General features: G+C 61.4%; 1 long non-coding RNA gene across 1 annotated transcript; it reads right to left on the bottom strand.

Annotated features, from left to right (window-relative positions):
* Positions 1-571: 571 nt before the first annotated feature.
* Positions 572-4,369, bottom strand: LOC119860321. The gene is made up of 2 exons (XR_005294498.2): positions 4,258-4,369; positions 572-697 (listed from the first exon to the last, which is right to left on the bottom strand). It is a non-coding gene; the product is annotated as an uncharacterized LOC119860321 (long non-coding RNA).
* Positions 4,370-4,615: the final 246 nt, after the last annotated feature.

Genomic DNA, 4,615 nt, shown 5'->3' with positions numbered 1-4,615 from the left:
ACACACACACACACACACACACACACAAAATCCACCTTGGCAGCAGCCCCCACCACCCTCACTGCTCAGAATTCACTCCAAGGGCAGACACGGAGCCTCCCATTCCCGCTGCCCCAGGACATTCTGCATGGTAGGAGTACAGAGCTGGAGAGGGATCGGTGCACAGGACACCCCCCATCCCCACAGTTGGCTCACGGTGGTCCTGCCATCTGCATAATTTTAGCAGGGATGTTATCCGAGTAGCCACCCCCAGGCCAGAAGCTCGGTGCCCTCCGTCTCACTGGAAGGGCCACACCAGCAACGTAGCCCTGAAGAGCCAAAGCCAGAGTCCAAGCACCATGGTGAGCCCTCAGGGAGCAGTCCCTGCCCCCCCCAGAGCTCAGAGGTACGAGCCAAAGGATTTGTTTGTCCTTCGCTTCGCCTGTCCTTGGAGGATCTTTGGCTGCCCCTCGGCAAGGCCGCCCCCCGGTTCCGTCCATGGGCTGGAGGGGCACTGCTCCAGGCCCTGTGGGGCCATCAGGCTCTCCAGGGAGTCCATCAATCCAAAGAGAAGTGACAGCAGGGACAGCAACGCACCCAGCAAGTAGAGCTTCACCACCCACTGCATGGCTGGGCAGGAACAACCAGGAGAGCCTGCGCGGTTCTTTGGGGAGGGAAGGACTCTGCTCCCAGTCCCTGGAACGCCACCAGTCTGTTCCTGGGAGGACAGAGAGATCAGTATAAGCGACTAGGTGAACTCACTGTACGTTCAATGGCAAAGACCCACATGTAGTCAGTGGATCACAGCTATCAGCTAGCAATAGACAAGCAATATAAACTCAGCCTAGGCTTCATGTAGGGGTCCCCTTTTGTGGGGGAGTGCAAGCCAAGATTTTCTGGCTTACCAGATATTGTGACTGCGTTCTTGGAGTGTCCCTGATTCGGTTACAGGGCAGAGGAAGAGGGGATGTGACCTATTAGAGTATCTCTCAGGATAACCAAGGAAAGTCCTATTCAAATAGGCTTTAGAGTTGTTGCTAATAAGTACATAAATATGGTCTACAATCCAGTATGCAAGATGGAATTTCATATTTACCCCTAAGTAATTACATAACGAGCCAGAGGGGGTGTTAATAAAAGTAGGGTGTTATCGTGGGTATAAAGGGAACGTAGAGACTTCACTGGCCAGCTGCAGTGTAGCAGATCAGCGGAGTGTGGCCTTCTGTACCGACACAGACATAACCCTGCTCCTTGGATTGGAGCTCCGAGTTGCAGTAGTTCTCATCTGCTACAGCAAGTAGTGCAGGTCTGCTTTGCTAGGTCCGTAAGGTAGCCTGTGAGCCGCCTGTCACGGATCATGGGGAAGTTCGGGGCTTGCACCCCTCTTTCTGAGATTCACTGTGATCTCAGCCAGCCAGTAAAGCGGAAGGTTTATTAGACAATAGGAACACAGTCTAAAACAGAGCTTGTGGGTACAACCAGGATCCCTCAGTCAAGTCCTTCTGGGGGGCAGGGAGCTTAGACCCCAGCCCTGGGGTTTCCTGCATTTCACCACCCAGCCCCAAACTGAAACTAACCCCCCCCAGCAGGCTCCCTCCTGCAGCCTTTGTCCACATTCCCAGAGCAGAGGTGTTACCTCCCCCTCCCGGCTCGGGTTACAGGCTCTCAGGTCTCCCATCCCCAGTGTACGCGAACAGCAGGGGAGGTAAGTACTTCTCCCAATCCTGCGGGTCCTGGTTCATAAAGATTTTCAGCATCATCTTTAGCGTCCCATTGAACCTCTCCACCAGCCCATTGGACTGGGGGTGATACGCTGAGGCCCAGTTGTGCTGGACCCCACATTTCTCCCACAAGCACCGGAGAAGGGCCGACATGAAGCTGGATCCTTGGTCTGTCAAGACTTCCTTGGGGAACCCACTTGGCTGAAAATGGTCAGCAGCGCATCTGCCACGGTGTCTGCTTCAATGGAAGCTCAGGGCTCTGCCTCGAGGTAGAGGGTGGCAAAAATCTACCACCACCAGAATGTATTTCTTCTCCGACCGGGTCGTCTTGCTGAGAGGCCCCACTATGTCCATGGCCACCTTCTGGAAAGGTTCCTCTATGATGGGCAAAGGTCTCAAAGCCGCTTTCACCTGGTCCCGGGCCTTCCCCACCCTCTGACAGGGGTCACAGGATCGGCAATACTGCCGGACAGTGGTAAAGACCCCAGGCCAGTAAAAGTTCTGTAGCAACCTCTGCCGGGTGCGCCGGATTCCCTGGTGCCCTGAGAGGGGGATGTCATGGGCCAGGTACAGTAGCTTGCGGCGATACTTCTGGGCTACCATAAGCTGCCTCCTGACCCCACAGGACTCCACTTCCCCTGGGGGAGCCCATTCTCGGTACAGGAACCCCTCCTCCCACAGGAACCTCTCCTGGCAACCTCTCCTCATGGTCCGTACCACACTGAGGTTGACCAGGTCCCTGAGCTTTCGCAAGGAGGGATCTTTCTGCAACTCGGCCTGGAACTCAGCAGCTGGGGAAGGGATGGGGCCCGGTTCCCTCTCGCTGGCCAGGTCTGAGGCCACAGCCTTTCTGAGCCGTGCCCCTCGGCGCTCCCTCCCCACCAGGGTAGGGTCCTGCGCCTCCAGTGTGGTGCCCTCCCCAAGGTCGGGACGCAGTGCCCCTCGCCGGCTCTGGCTACAGGTCACCACCAGGGTGGTCTGGGAGTTGCTTGGCCAGTCCTCTAGGTCCCCCCCCCCATCAAAACCTCAGTGGGCAAATGGTGGTGCCCCCCCACATCCTAGGGGCCCTCCTTGGCCCCCCCATTTCAGGTGTACCCTTGCCATGGGCACCTGGAATGGGGTCCCACCCACCCCCATCAGGGTCAGGTACGTGTTGGGCACCACCGGCTCTGGGGCCACCACCTCGGGCCAGGCTAGCATCACCTCCGCGCCCATTGCCCAGTATCCATTGACCTTCCTCCCATCCACCTCCAGGGGAAACAAGGCCCTCTCTCCCACACCCACCCTGTAAACCGAGAACCCCGAGTCCTCAGCTATGAACTTCCCACAAACAACCAAAAACATCCCAACTGTCAGGGTGGTTAAGCCCTGGAATAAATTGCCCAGGGAGGTTGTGGAATCTCCGTCATTGGAGATGTTTAAGAGCAGGTCAGACAAACAGGTCAGGAATGGTCAGATAATACCTCGGCCTGCCAGGAGCGTAGAGGATGGACATGACGTCTCCTAGACTTGTAGGGCTGGAAGGGACCTAGAGCGTCCTCAGCTATGGACTTCAATAAGCCCCCACCAGGATAACAGCAGCCACTGGCCTGGGCCAAGCTGCCACTACAGATCTGCAGAGACCCCTGCCAGGAACCCTCGGATGTTTGTGGGCCCTTTACAATGGGCTCACCTGGGAAGCTTTTGTAACCATGCTCTCTGCGTCTTGGGGGTTCCCATCCCCATTAGCAATTCAGGGTTTGGGGACCCATTTTCCCCCGGACAATCGGAGAGCTGGCTGGTGTGGCTGCCCTGCCAGCGTGTGAGGCAGGGGGATTTACAGTCAGACCGGAGCTTGTCTTCGGTCAGCTCTGCCACCGGAACGCACGGAGTGACCCAGCGGCTGGAGGAGGGACAGCGCTGCCACCCAGCGCGCCATTAGCTCGCCCCCCTGCGCGCCATTAGCTCGCCCCCCACATCTCCGCTCAGCGGCGGCAGGAGCAGGAGACACCATCCCCACAGAGCCGCCTTCCACCCCTCAGCTGGGGCGGGGGTCCCCTGCACTCCGTGTATCCCGCAGCACTCCGGAGCCCTAGTCATGGGGCAGGGCCCCACGGCTGGGCGAGCAGAGGGGCAGGCCCTGCCCCGGGAGCCTGCAATCCAGAGACTAGCAGGAACCAAGGTGACCAGCCCAGCGGCCACTGGCCCAGGACCGCCGCCGCCGGGCCGCTCTCGAGTCGTGTCTCCGCATCACCCGGGAAAGGACGGGGGGGGAGGCTGCCATGGGTCGCCCCGCAGCGCCCACCCTGCGCCCCGCAGAGTCTCCGTCGCTGCGCAGACAAGCGGCCGCCCCGCTCACCGGCTCCGGCTCGGCAGCCCCCGGGCAGCCCGGCCCCCCCGGGGCAAGCGCTCGGGGCGAGGCGGCCCCACGGGCCAGATCCGCAGCGTGGCCGGGCGAGCGGCCCCAGCCAGCGGCCCCCGGGGACAGGCGACCCCGGCAGCCGGCGCCCCGCGCCGAGCCGAGCCGAGCCGAGCCGATCCCGCGCGATCCGCGCCCCCAGGCTCCGCAGCCGCTCACCCGCCGGCCCGACGCGGGGTCCCCCGGCAGCGCGCCCCGAGCGCGGCGTGTCCAGCGGTGCCGCAGCGCGACACTCAACGCTCCAGCGCCGAACGCGGAGACTTTATACCCCCCCCCCCCCGCTCTCCCTGGGGGGCGGGGTCAGCCGGGGGCTCCGCCCCTTCCACAGGTCCGCCCCTGCGGCGGGGGGGGCAGAGGGGTTGCGCAGGCGAGCGGGGGGGCTGGCCCCGGCGCAAGGCACCGCGCTCTGTGCCAGCCCCACCTGACCAGCACAAGTGTCCCAGAGAAGGGAGCCCGCCAAGGGCGTGTGGGCCCAGGGCACAGGCTGGGCCCTGGACACGGCTCGGTTACATTTGCC

Source organism: Dermochelys coriacea, chromosome 1 (assembly GCF_009764565.3).
Source record: "Dermochelys coriacea isolate rDerCor1 chromosome 1, rDerCor1.pri.v4, whole genome shotgun sequence".
NCBI lineage: Eukaryota > Metazoa > Chordata > Testudines > Dermochelyidae > Dermochelys > Dermochelys coriacea.
This window is presented reverse-complemented; position numbering and strand designations above follow the sequence as displayed.